Source organism: Heptranchias perlo, chromosome 3, assembly GCF_035084215.1.
Source record: "Heptranchias perlo isolate sHepPer1 chromosome 3, sHepPer1.hap1, whole genome shotgun sequence".
Taxonomy (NCBI): domain Eukaryota; kingdom Metazoa; phylum Chordata; class Chondrichthyes; order Hexanchiformes; family Hexanchidae; genus Heptranchias; species Heptranchias perlo.
The window spans coordinates 86,479,780-86,494,582 of NC_090327.1; the positions used below are offsets into that span (position 1 = coordinate 86,479,780).

The window sequence follows — 14,803 nt, forward strand, 5'->3', positions numbered from 1 at the left end:
GCTTTATTGCTGAAAGAAAGATTTATCTTTAGTTGTAGATGTGTCTTTAGGTTCATGAGTTAGGCTGCCAAGTGCTTGGGTATTGGATACTCTCTGAAATTGTAATTTGTTAAATATTTAAATTTTGGGGATTAGGTGTTACGTGTTTCAAATAACTGGCGTACATGGGCTGGGTGGTGGCGTCTGTGCTGTAAAACTGACTTTAGTCGAGCTCATGTGCCAGTGGTGGGGCAGAGGGAGAGGGGTGATGCACAGAGATTGGAGTCACAGTGCAGGATGAGATGTGAGGCTGGAGGAGTTATAAAAGTCGAGTGTGGTGATGCTGAGGTGGAGTTTGAAGATGACATTAAATTCTCATCCTCGTGTTCCATGGTCTTGCCCACTCCCTATCACCATAACTTCCTCCAAATATACAATCCTCCGGGAACTCTGGCCTTTTGCGCTCTGGAATTCTCTCCATAAACCTCTTCAACTCTCTCCTCTTTTAAGGCGCTCCTTTAAACTTACCTCTTTGACCAAGCTTTTGGTCACTTGTCCGAATGTCTCCTTCTTTGACTTGGTGTCTATTATTGTCTGTTTACGCTCCTGCGAAGCACATAGTGACGTTTTACTAAGTTAAAGGCACTACATAAATGTAAGTTGTTGTTGTGGTTGAATTTATTGTTTCTTAAGATTTTTTTTGTTTTAAAAGTGCCTGTATTTCACTCATTGTGAATGAAGATCGGAGGGACGGGAGGAAAATCGGGGGGCCGTGGAAGAATGTTGAGGGGCCGGGAGGAAGGTTGGTGGGGCCAGTTAAGAAGGTTGGGGGCCAGGAAGAATATCGGTGGGGCCAAGGAGGAAGGTCGGGGGCCGGGAAGAAGATTGGGGAGTCAGGATGAAGATCAGAAGGTTGGAACACAGATCATGCGGGGGGGCCGTGAAAAATCCCGGGGGCCGGGAAGAGCATTTGGGGGGTCAGGTAGGAGATCAGGGGGCCGGGGAGGAGATTGGGGGACTGGGACTTGGAGACCTGAGGCCGCTAGAGGTTGGGTGAAGAGTCTGAGGTAGGTGGGGGTCTACAATGATGTGGGGGTGGGGAGTGGGGGTTGTCCAGTATCGGGAGGAGGGGGGCTCGTTTGATCACCGGGTTCCAGGTGAGCTTGTTGGGCCTGGATGAAGCATTCCTGCTCCTCCGGGCCCACAAGCAGTGCAATAAAGGCACTCACCTCATGGATCCGGCCCTTCTCTCCTGCTTTCACCTCACGTGATTCAGAAGTGATGACAAACCCGAACAGGTAAGGTTAAATTCATTTTAATGTTGTAATACATAATCTATTAAGTACCTCAAGTATCTCAATGAGGTAAAATGCCCTTTTAAGTATCGGTCTGCTTGCTTTAAGTGGGGGCGGGACTTCCTGGTGTCTGCTGGCTGCACACATCCAAGCCTGCCTGGATTAAACCCGGAAGTGGGCGAGTTGGAACCAGGATGTGGTCGTGCTCCAAAAAACTGTTATTTTAAACTCCCACCCGCCCCCAACCCACCCGTTCTTGGGGGTTAAAATTTACTCCTATATCTCTTTCCTCATAAAAAATTGCAGTTAAATTAGGTTAAAATTATATTACTATCCTAATTCGGAACATAGGAACAGGAGTCGGCCATTTAGCCCCTCGAGCCTGTTCAGCCACTCAATGAGTTCATGGCTGATCTGTGACCTAACTCCATATCCCTTAATACCTTTGGTTAACAAAAATCTATCAATCTCAGATTTAAAATTAACCATTGAGCTACATCGACTGCCACTTGCGGAAGAGAGTTCCAAACTTCTACCACCCTTTGTCTATAGAAGTGTTTCCTAACTTCACTCCTGCAAGTCCTGGCTCTAATTTTTCGGCTCATTCCCCTAGTCTAAGACTCCCCAACCAGCGCAAATATTTTCTCTCTATCTACCCTATCAGTTCCCCTTAATATCTTGGAAATTTTGCTCAAATCAACCCATAATCTTCTAAATTCCAGGGAATACATCCCTAGTTTGTGTAATGTCTCCTCGTAATTAAATCCTTGGAGTCCAGGTATCATTCTGGTAAATCTACGCTGCACTCCGTCCAAGGCCAATATATCCTTCCTAAGGAGCGTGCCCAGAACTGAACACAGTACTCCAGGTGGTCTAACCAGGGCTTTGTATAGCTGTAGCATAACTTCTACCCCCTTGTATTCTAGTCCTTTAGATATAAAGGCCAGCATTCCATTAGCCTTTTCGATTATTTTCTGTACCTGTCCATGGCATTTTAATGATCTGTGTACATGGACCCCTAAGTCTCTTTTGACCTCCACTGTGTCGAGCTGTTCATCATTTAGAAAGTACTGTGATCTATCTTTTCGGCCCAAAGTGGATGACCTCACACTTGCCTACATTGAAATCCATTTGCCATAGTTTTGCCCATTCAATTAATCTATTAATATCTCTTTGTAATTTTATGCTTCCATCTACACTGATTACAATGCCGCCTAACTTTGTGTCATCGGAAAACTTGTTAATGTGGCACTCTACCCCATCATCTAAGTCATTAATAAATACAGTGCATAGTTGAGATCCCAACACAGATCCCAGTGGGACACCACTAGTCACATCCTGCCAATTCGAGTACCTGCCAATTTTCCCAACTCTCTGTTTCCTGCCCCTCAACCAATTTCCTAATCGGGTCAACAATTTATCCTCAATTCAACGAGCATCAACTTTAGCTATCAGTCTCTTATGAGGGACTTTATCGAATGCCTTCTGGAAGTCCACATAAACAACATCCACAGACATTCCCCTGCCCACTACTTTAGTTACCTCTTCAAAAAATTCAATCAGGTTCGTCAGGCATGACCCACCCTTCACAAATCCATGCTGGCTCTGTCTGATCAGCTGAAATTTTTCAAGTTGTTATGTCACTCTATCCTTAATTATAGACTCTAGTAATTTCCCGACAACAGATGTTAGGCTAACTGGTCCATAATTCCTTGGTTTCCCTCTCTCACCTTTCTTCAATAGAGGAGTAACATGCAATTTTCCAATCTAAAGGAACAGTACCTGAATCAAGAGGACTTTGGAAGATTATAGTTCGGGCATCTGCAATGTTCTCACCTACTTCCTTTACAATCCTGGGATGGAAAGCACCTGGTCCTTGGGATTTGTCACTCTTTAGTGTCATTATTTTCTTCATTACTGTTAATTTGCTTACGTTAATTATGGTGAGTCCCCATCCCTGTTTTAAAATTAGTTTCCTTGGGGTATGCGGCATGCTATCCTCTTCCTCTATTGTAAATACTGACGCAAAATAATTATTTAACATGTCCATCATTTCCTTATTTTCATTTACAATATCACCATTATCAATTTTTAAGGGGCCCACATTGCTCTTGACCACCCTCTTTTTCCTAATATAATTGTAAAAATTCTTTGTGTTGATTTTGATATCCCTTGCAAGTTTCTTTTCATTCTCCCTTTTTGTAGCTCTTACTGTCTGTTTTGTCACCCTTTGATGTTCTTTGTATCTCTCCCAGTGACCAGGATCTGTGCTATTTTTCTTCATTTTTGTATGCTTTTTCTTTTAGTTTTATGTTGTCCCTTACCTCTTTTATCGTCCATGCCTGTTTTTTTTTGCAAGTAGAGCTCTTGCCCCTTAAGGGTATAAACTGGGGTTTTGTATCACGTTAAATTCTTTTTTAAATTTCAAAATATACCTTATTTCATGAAATTTAAGGATACACACCGTTCAATGTAAATGCGCAATTACAATTCAAAATAATACAATATGGATCATACAACCTCCGATCCCATCATTACAATTCAAAACAGAGTACATATCTTATAATACATTCTGTACAATACAAGGTGGGGTGGCCTTACACGGTGGCCTTTCCCCATACAGCCTTTGTGTAGGCCTCACCATGCTTCAGTGCATCCCGCAGCATGTACTCCTGGACCTTGGAGTGTGCCAATCGGCAACACTTGTTCTTGGGCAGCTCCTTCAGCTGGAAGACCAACAGGTTTCGGGTGGACCAAAGGGTCTCCTTCACGGAGTTGATGGTCTTCCAGCAGCAGTTGATATCTGTCTCTGTATGTGTTTCGGGGAACAGCCCGTAGAACGCAGCGTTGTGTGTTACCGAGCTGTTTGGGATGAACCGGGACAGATACCAATGCATCTCACTCCACACCTTCTGTGTGAAGGGGCAATCCATGAAGACGTGGATGACGCTCTCGACCCTGCCGCAGCCTAGAGGGAGGCTCGCGGTGGCGCTGTGATTCCGTTTGTTTTGGAAAGACCACACTGGGAGGGCCCTTCTCACCACCACCCAAGCTACTGGTGCCTGTTGGTCAGTTCTGGCGACGAGACGTTCTGCCAAATGGCATCGACTGTCTGGTTGGGGAACTGCCCGATCGGATCCACGCTTGGGGTCCACATGCATGACCACTGCCGATAGTTGCTGAGGTGCGGGATTCCACATTCCTGCAAGAACAGCAGGTCCCTCTTGACCCTGGACAGGTAGTTCAGGGTCGCAGCGCATTGCGTAGTCGATTTAACACAATGCATGTTTATGGATGCAAATTTTAAAGCCATTTTAAAAATACTAAAAGGACAAACATTAAGGTCCTATAATTACATTAGTCCGGGTTCTACATTACTCTCCATTTCCATCCATTGGTCCTGATTCTGCATTTGTGTGGTGTGCACGAACTTCTGGACAGTCCAAGGGCTGAGGAATGAGGCCTGTCCTCCGTTGGAGGAGTGTCCGCACTCGGGGGTTGTCGACGGGGCCTCGTGGGGTGGTGCGTCTGTGAGATCCATCACCAGGTTCGGTTCCTCGGCCTTTGCCGGTGGTTCGTTCTCCGCGACTGTTGTGCTGCTCCCGGTTGCCCAGAGATGGGGGACATTGTTCTCCATGTCGCTTCGCCCTGTTGCCCGGAGTTGGGGGACTTCGCTCTCCATGTCGCTTAACCCGGCGTCCTGGAGTTGGGGTGTGCTGGGCTCATTTCTGCTCCTGATGCCCTGGAGCTGCCAAATTCCTGGAGCTGGAGCCTGCTGTCTGTGTCACTGGTTTCAGTTGTGTTTTGCCTATTCCTTTGAGGGTAGGTGGGACTCTCCCCTTTTCCTTTTTCGTCAGCTGAGTAGCAGCCACTGTCGTCTGTTGGTGGCTCTCAGCACCTGTTGCTGCTGGTTCCACCTTTGGCCGTCAGTTCCTCTGATTTTCGGGACTTCTTTTTCTTTTGCTGTGCCGTCCAACCTTCTTCTGCCGCTGGCTCACTTTCCATCGGCTCTGGTGCTCAGGGAGAGTCTCGGGGCTGAGTGTCGGGATTTGGTCGGTTTCCTCAATGCTCACTTCCTGCTCTTTGTCCTCCTCCTTGTCGTTGGCTCCTTCACGGGGGTCCACGGCAGTGGGGAGGGATCTGGCCTCCTTTGGGGCAGCCACAACTGCTGCTCTCTTCTCCTTTATCACCTCGCCTCTCGCTGCCTGTGCATAGCTGTGTCTGGTTTGGGCAGGGCATGTACAAATGAGTAGCCTCTCCAAACAGGTTGCAGCACTTGGCCTCCTGACAGTCCAGTGTCTGATGGCCCTCCTCCCTGCAGTTCCTGCAGATCATCGCCTTGCAGGAGGCCGCCTCATGCCCAGGTTTGCCGCAGGATCGACGCACTCTGGGCTGCCCCTGTTACACCGCGTATCCATGACTCATCCCAATCACGAAACTCGATGGGAAATGAATGATTTTTCCCTTGTCATCCACCCTCAGCGTCACCTTGATGCTCATCTTGCTCGTCTAGATCCTGAACATGTCCACGATGTCGATGCTCCGATTTGCTCCTTCCGCTTATCTCTTGAGGAGCATCAGCACATCAATTACTGGCACATGCGGGTTGAACGTGTGGGCCGTCAGCATCCGTTCCATCCCCTGCGGGAGCGTGCAGAGCATCTCCGCAGTGAGAAGTGACAATGGCGCTTCCTTCCCCTTCTCCTTGAAGGCCTGGAGTATCTTTAGGCATCCTGCGACATCCCTGAAGGTCACGTCGAAGTATCTGTCCTCGGGAAGTCCTGCGGGCAGGAGGTGTCCAATGCCGCAAATCCGCAGGCTTCGAGAAGTACTTTCATCACAAAGATGTTTCGTTGCCACGGCGAGGTTCCTTCACCCGTCCTTGCGGTCAGCCTGACGGTGTTGCACACCCCGTGCCCAGGTGCTCGGGAAGCTCTGGCCGCCATGTCTGCTGCAAAAAAATACTTTTTACCCCACTGAAAAAAGGTGTTAGACCGGTCTCCGGCCAGCCTTAGGATCCAGCTCTACATCAGCAAAGCTCCAACTGGTTATAGCTGATTTTACTTGCTCGTCCTGGGGCCCGACCTTCATGATCATTGAAGCGACCCTGCTCCCACTTTTTTTGGACAGCAGGTGCTGGTAATGGTTCTGATGTTTCCATTTACAGCTCCTCTAGACCCATCTTTTGTTTCTTTACTTGTCCCATTACCACCCTCCTTGTCTTGCACCATCATCCCTTTGTCATTTAATCACTCCTGCCCTCCACCCTATCAGAGACCTTCCCTTTTGTTCTTTCCTCTCCTTCCTCTCCCTCCCCAACTTTCCCTGGCTCTGTACTTGCTTAAAAACTGTTTAATCTTCAACTTCTTCCAATTCTGACGAGGGGTCATCGACCTGAAATGTTAACTCTATTTCTTTCTCCACAGTTGCTGCCTGGCTCGCTGAGTATTTCCAGCATTTTCTGTTTTTATTTCAATCATATTATGATCACTTTTTTTTCAAAAAATATGCTTTATTCATAAAATTTGCAGCAGTACATACAATACAGTTCTCATATCACATTCCAAACGTACACAATACAGATTATGCAATTTGCAGGTGACATCAAGTGCAGTTCAATGAAACACATTGAACATAATTACAGTTCATGACATTCTAGGGTGCCTCATTGCATCACAATCAATACAGGTGATTCATTGCAGATACATTACAGATTTATTACGGGTACAATGGCGGGAAGGCTCTAAACGGTTGCCTTTCCCCACAGAGCCTTTGCGGCGGACGCACCCATCCTCAGTGCGTCCCTAAGCACTTAGTCCTGGACCTTGGAATGTGCCAGTCTGCAACACTCGGTCGAGGACAGCTCCTTGCACTGGAAGACCAGCAAGTTTCGGGCAGACCAAAGGGCGTCTTTCACCGAGTTGATGGTCTTCCAGCAGCAGTTGATGTCCGTCTCAGTGTGCGTCCCCGGGAACAGCCCATAGAACACAGAATCCTGTGTTACGGAACTGCTCGGGACGAACCCAGACAGAGACCACTGCATCTCTCTCCAGACCTTCTTTGCAAAGGCACATTCCAGAAGGAGATGGGTGACGGTCTCGTCTCCACTGCAGCCTCCTCGGGGACAGTGTGCGGTGGCGCTGAGAGTCCAGGAGTGCATGAAGGATCTGACGGGAAGGGCCCTTCTCACCACCAGCCAAGCTAGGTCTTGGTGCTTGTTTGAAAGCTCTGGCGATGAGGCGTTCTGCCAAATGACATTGACAGTCTGCTTGGGGAATCAACCGACAGGATCCACCATCTCCTTTTCCCGCAGGGTCTCGAGGACGTTATGTGCGGACCACTTGCTGATCGCCTTGTGGTCAAAGGTGTTTTTCTGCACAAACGTTTCCACGAAGGACAGGTGGGGCGGAACGATCCAACTGGACGGAGCTTTCCGTGGCAGCGTGGCCAGGCCCATCCTTCACAACACCGGGGACAGGTAGAACCTCAGCACGTAGTGACACTATGTGTTTGCGTACCGAGGGTCTATGCACAGCTTGATGCAGCCGCACACAAAGGTGACCATCAGGATGAGGGCCACGTTGGGCACGCCTTTCCCCCCTTTCTCTGGAGATTTGTACATCGTGACCCTGCGGACATGGTCCATTTTTGATCTCCAGATAAAGCGGAAGATGGCTCGGGTGACTGTCGCGGCGCAGGAGTGAGGTATGGGCCAGACCTGCACCACGTACAGCAACACCGAGAGCACCTCGCACCTGATGACCAGGTTCTTGCCCACGATCGAGAGGGATCGTCGATCCCACAGTCCCAGTTTCTGCTTAACCTTGGCAATACACTCTTCCCAGTTTTTGGTGCACGACCCGGTCCCCTCGAACCAGATCCCCAGCACCTTCAGGTATTCCAACTTGACGGTGAAGGGGACAAAGGATCGGGCGGTCCAATTCCCAAAGAACATGGCCTCGTTCTTGGTGCGATTTACCCTGGCCCCCGAGGCCAGTTCGAACTGGTCGCAGATGCTCATCAATCTGTGGACCGACAGCTGATCTGAGCAAAAGACGGCAACGTCGTCCATGTACAGGGAGGCCTTGACCTGAGTGCCTCCGCTGCCTGGGATCGTCACCCCTCTTATGTCCGCATCCCTCCTGATGGACTCAGCAAAGGGCTCCATGCAACACACAAACAAGACGGAGGAGAGAGGACAGCCCTGACTGACTCCAGATTTGATCGGAAAGCTTTCTGATTCCCACCCGTTGATTGAAACGGTGCTACTGATGTTTGTGTAGAGCAGTTGGATCCAATTGCGGATTCCCTCCCCAAACCCCATTTTGGAGAGCATGTTCATCATGTACGTGTGGGATATTCTGTGAAAGGCCTTCTCCTGGTCCAGGCTGATCAGGCAGGTGTTCACCCCCCTGTCCTGTACGTAGGCGATCGTATCCCTGAGTAGCGCCAGGCTATCAGAGATCTTCCTGCCGGGTACGGTGCAGGTCTGATCGGGGTGGATCACCACCTCCAGGGCTGACTTGACCCGATTGGCGATGACCTTGGACAGAATTTTGTAGTCCACGTTAAGTAGTGAGATGGGTCGCCAATTTTTGATTTCTTCCCTCACCCCCTTCCGCTTGTAGATGAGGGTGATGATGCCTTTCCTCATGGCGTCTGACATGCTGCCTGCCAGGAGCATACCCCCATACACTTCCAGCAGGTCTGGGCCTATCCAGTCCCACAGAGCCGAGTACAACTCCACCGGTAAGCCGTCGCTTCCGGGAGTCTTACTCTTCTCGAAGGAACGGACGGCCTTTGTCAGTTCGTCCAGAGTTAGCGGGTGATCCAGACTCTCCCGCTTGCTGTCGTCTAGAACCTCCGTGATAGACGACAAGAAGGACTGGGAGGCCGCGCTGTCTGTGGGCTTCGCGTCGTAGAGTCCGGCATAAAAGAATTTGCAGATCCTCAGTATGTCGGGCTGCGAGGACGTGACCGAGCCGTCCTCTTCCTTCAGGCTGTTGATGACAGAGCTCTCTCTGTGCACCTTTTGGAAGAAGAAACGCAAGCAAGTCTCGTCCTGCTCCACGGAGCGGACTCTGGACCGGAAAATGATCTTGGAGGCCTCGGAGGTAAAGAGCGAAGCTTGCTGGTCCTTCACCTCTCTGTGTTCCTCCCCGACATCGATCCCCATCGACTGCAGCAGGAGAAGATTCTGCATGCTTTTCTGGAGTCGGGACGTTTCCCTCTGCCTCTCTCTCGCCTTCTGAACACCTTTGAGGATGAAGAAACTCTTGATGATCGCCTTGATGGCTTCCCACCAGTGCACTGGTGAATCAAAGAGGGGCTTTACGGTTCTCCAACCTTTGTAATCCCTCTTCAGTTCCTCAATGTTTCCCGGGGTCAACAGTTTCACGTTCAGCTTCCATGTCCCCCTGCCCACTCTCTGATCGTCCTGTAGGTGACAGTTGGCCAGGAGGAGGCAATGGTCAGAGAAGAACACTGGTGTGACCTTGATGGATCTGACCTTGAGCTTCCGGGACACAAACAGGAAGTCTATCCTGGAACGGACGGACCCATCTGGTCTGGACCAGGTGTATTGACGCGCCGCTCCATCTGCAGGGTTGCTGAAGACGTCGCACAGCTTGGCGTCTTTCACCGCTTCCATCAGGAGTTTGGACGTTGTGTCCAGTTTGTTGTTGGCTCTGCCGGATCGTCCAGCCGCACCGATGATGCAGTTGAAGTCACCGCCGAGAATGACCGGCTTGGACGTCGCCAGCAGCAGTGGGAGCTGCTGGAAGACGGCCAGCCACTCGCTCTTCAGAGCCGGGGCGTACACGTTGATCAGCCGGAGCAGAGCGTTTTTTGTGATCACTATTAGATAAATGTTCACGCACCATAAGGATGTTGACAAAATCTGGCTCATTTCTCATTATTAAATCTAATGTGGCCTGACCCCTTGTTGATTCTAGGGCATATTGTAGCAGAAAGATGTATTTTTTTGAAATAAAAAAGAGACTACCCCCATCCCCCACCAGCCTCGAGAGCTGTCCTCCGGCCTGTTACTATGCTCCCCTCCTCCCGGCCTCTGACCCTGATCAAACATCACACCTCACACTATTTTCCAGACTCCTACCATGCTCTATACTCCCATTGCCCCTTGGGTGTCTAACCACTCTCTACCCTTTCTCTCCTGAAGTCTGCTACTATCCTCATGCTGTTTACCACATTTCAAGATTTGTGTCATCTGGAAATTTTGAAATTTTGCCCCCTATACCCAAGTCCAGATAGTGAATTGTGAATGTTGTAAACATGTACGTTTGAAGTATTTTTAATATTTTGGTTTGCTTTATTTCACCCCAAAAGAATAAACACGCCTTCATTTCTTGCTTTTTGTCGTTTTCAAATATATTCCGTAAATGAAAGTGGAATACAGATGTTGAATGGATCAACAGTTAAAATTAACACCACATATACATCAACAAGTCTAGTTTCTATGTCAAATATACATTTAAATTTAAAAATTTGAGAGCAGTGAAATGGATGCTAGATTTTGGAGTGAATCCCTCAGTTGCCTCCTTTCCATACACGGCTCTGAGCTCTGTCTCTGCTCTCATTGTGTCAGTGGCTTCTTGTATGAACTAAAATACGGTTTGTTCACTAACGGAAACTGCTGATTAAAATTTCTCATCTGAAAGTTCAAACACAGAGAGAGAATAAACATATAAACTAAACTTGTCCCCAAGTGAGAATTGCACACGTCACTGTGAACCCAGCCTCCACAAAGCTCAGAGCTCATTTACATACCCATAATGTTCGACATGGTACTTTCAAAGCAAGCTTCAGGTTTGACTGTAATTTTCACGGAGATTGAAGATTGTCGTTACTTTTCCACTTGCTGTGTTGCTCTGTGATAATATGTTTTCTCTGGATGGTAGGTCTAGCATCTCAGTACAATGTTAAAGAGGTATGTCATCGCTTAGGAGCAATTGGCTGTGGTTACATCTTTACATCACTCTGGTTTCTCTTCAGATCGTATAAATCTTTCGCCTTTTACTAAAGATTTCCGTGGAGAGGAGCATTTGGAGTTCTAACTAATTTTTTGATGCCCTGCTTTTGTGGGGCTCATTTATTACTGAAAGAAAGATTTATCTTTAGTTGTGTATATGGCATAGGTGTGTCTTGGTAGAATTGTATTTGTTGTGATGAGGTGGCCTTATGTATATTAGTCATGTAAGGAATCTTACAACACCAGGTTATAGTCCAACAGTTTTTTTTGAAAATCACAAGCTTTCGGAGGCTTTCTCCTTCATCAGGTGAGTGTCGGGTTCCTTGAAAATTGCTGCATAGATAGTCACAGAACAATGCCCGGTGATTACAGATAATCTTTCTAACTGCCCGTTATCAAGGCCATCAAATGAATTGAATAGTGTTCAGACAGAGAAACATTAGATACCAGACTACTGAATATACAAACAGCCAGAACCAAAGACAGAGAGGGAGAGAGAGAAACATCCGAAAGGAAGAGAAAGAGAGAGAATGACCAGTTGTATTAAAAACAGATAACTTTTTTTCCGCTGGTGGGGTTACGCGCAAAATCGTCAAGCAGAAATTGATCGCCAAGTTCCGCACCCATGAGGACGGCCTCAACGGGGATCTTAGGTTCATGTCGCGCTACACGTAACCCCCCCAGCGGAAAAAAAAAGTTATCTGTTTTTAATACAACTGGTCATTCTCTCTCTTTCTCTTCCTTTCGGATGTTTCTCTCTCTCTCTCCCTCTCTGTCTTTGGTTCTGGCCGTTTGTATATTCAGTAGTCTGGTATCTAATGTTTCTCTGTCTGAACACTATTCAATTCATTTGATGGCCTTGATAACGGGCAGTTGGAAAGATTATCTGAAATCACAAGGCATTGTTCTGTGACTATATATGCAGTAATTTTCAAGGAACCCGACACTCACCTGACGAAGGAGAAAGCCTCCGAAAGCTTGTGATTTTCAAATAAAACTGTTGGACTATAACCTGGTGTTGTAAGATTCCTTACATTTGTACACCCCAGTCCAACACCGGCATCTCCACATCATGTGTATTAGTCAGGCAGCAAGTGCTTGGATTTTGGATAAATTATGGAAGTGCAATGTGTGAAATATTTACATTTTTAGGATAAGGCAGTACGTGTTTGAAATAACTGACACAGATGGGCTGGGTGGCAGCCTCCTGTGCTGTAAAACTGACTTTAGTAGGGCTCATGTACTATTGGTGGGGCAGAGGGAGGGGGGTGATGCACAGAGATTGGAGTCATTGTGCAGGATGAGATGTGAGGCTGGAGGAGTTGTAAAAGGTGGTGAGGCTGAGGTGGATTTTGAAGATGACATTAAATTCTCATCCTCATCTTTGAATCACTCCATACATTGCCCCCCTCCCTATCACCATAACTTCCTCCAGCCATAAAACCCTCCAAGAACTCTGCTCTGCTCCAACTCTGGCCTTTTTGCATTCATCACTTTCTGCACCCACCATTGCTGGCCATGCCTCAGCCATCTAGGCCGTAAATTCTGGAATTTCCTCCATAAAGCTCTCCACCTCCCTTCTCCTTTATGGCGTTCCTTAGAACCTATCGCTTTGAATAAGCTTTTGGTCACTTGTCCTAATGTCTCCTTCATTGACTTGGTGTTGATTTTTGTCTGTTTACACTCCTGTAAGCCCATAGGGACGTTTTACTATGTTAAAGGTGCTATAAAAATGTAAGTTGTTGTCCCAAGGCCCTTCACAGGAGCGTTATCAAACAAAATTTGATACTGAGTCACATAAGGGGATGTTAAGACAAAGCTTGGTCAAAGAGGTAGGTTTTAAGGAGTGTATTAAAGGAGGAGAAAGAGGCGGAGAGGTCTAGGCAGCTGAAGGCATGGTCACCAATGGTGGAGCGATTAAAATTGGGGATGTGCAAGCGGCTAGAGATGGAGGAGCGCAAAGGTCTTGGAAAGTCAAAGGATTGGAGGAGGTTACAGAGATAAGGAGGGACGAGGGCAAGGAAGGATTTGAAAAGAAGAATGAGAATTTTAAAATCGAGGCCTTGCCGGACTGGGAGCCATTTTAGGTCAGCGAGCACAGGGGTGATGGGTGAAGGGGACTTGGTGCGAGTTACGATACAGGCAGCAGAGTTTTGAATGAGCTCCAGTTTACGGAGGGTGGAATATGGGAGGCCGGCCAGGAGAACATTGGAATAGTCAAGTCCAGAGGTAACAAACGCATGCATGAGGGTTTCAGCAGCGAATGCGGTGAGGTAGCGGAGGAGACGGGCGATGTTACGTAGGTGGAAGTAGGCGGTCTTGGCGATGGAGCGGATAGGGGGTTGGAAGCTCATCTAAGAGTCAAATAGAACATGAAGGTTGCGAACGGTCTGATTCAGCCTGAAACTGTGGCCAGGGAGAGGGACAGAGTTGATGGCTAGGGAACGGAGTTTGTGGCGGGAACCGAAGACAATGGCTTCGGTCTTGCTAATATTTAGGCTCAATACTAGTTGCTTTGCTTTTTGTGGTATATGGTAACAATTTGGACTTAAACGTAGGGGTCATGATTAAGAAATTTGCGGATGACATAAAGATAGGCCGTGTGGTTGATAGTGAGGAGGAAAGCTGTAGACTGCAGGAAGATATCAATGGACTGGTCAGATGGGCAGAAAAGTGGCAAATGGAGTTCAACCTGGAGAAGTGTGAGGTCAAGCATTTGGGGAGAGCAAACAAGGCAAGGGATTACACAATAATTGGGAGGATACTGACAGGTGTAGACGAAGTGAGGGACCTTGGAGTGCATGTCCACAGATCCCTGAAGGTAGCGGGACAGGTAGATAAGGTGTTAAGAAGGCATATGGAATGCTTTCCTTTATTAGCTGAGGCACAGATTATAAAAGCAGGGATGTTATGCTGGAACTGTATAAAACATTAGTTAGGCCACAGCTTGAGTACTGCGCACAGTTCTGGTTACCACATTACAGGAAGGATGTAATTGTACGACAGAGGGTGCAGAGGAGATTTACGAGGATGTTGCCAGGACTGGAGAATTTTAGCTATGATGACAGATTGGATAGGCTGGGATTGTTTTCCTTGGAACAGAGGAGGCTGAGGGGTGATTTGATTGAGGTATACAAAATTATGAGAGGCCTAGATAAAGTGGCTAGGAAGGACCTATTTCCCTTACGGGAGGGGTCAATAACCAGGGGGCATCGATTTAAAATGATTGGTAGAAGGATTAGAGCAGAAATGAGGAAACAAATTTTCACCCGGAGGGTGGTGGGAGTTTGGAACTCACTGCCTGAGAGGGTGGTAGAGGCAGAAACCCTCAACTCATTTAAAAAATACCTGGATGTGCACCTGAAGAGCTGTGACCTGCAGGGCTACGGACCAAATGTGGGAAAGTGGGATTAGGCTGGGTGGCTCGTTCCTCATCCGGTGCGGGCACGATGGGCTGAATGGCCTCCTTCTATGCGTAAATTTTCTATGATTCTATGATTCCATTTAGTTGGAGGAAATTTTTGCTCATCTGGATGTT

At 47.7% G+C, this 14,803-nt stretch overlaps 1 non-coding gene across 1 annotated transcript; it reads left to right on the forward strand.

Annotated features, from left to right (window-relative positions):
* The first annotated feature begins 11,268 nt into the window (after positions 1-11,268).
* Positions 11,269-11,382, forward strand: LOC137320329 (U5 spliceosomal RNA). Its single transcript, XR_010962486.1, has one exon. It is a non-coding gene; the product is annotated as a U5 spliceosomal RNA (small nuclear RNA).
* The last annotated feature ends 3,421 nt before the right edge of the window (positions 11,383-14,803 follow it).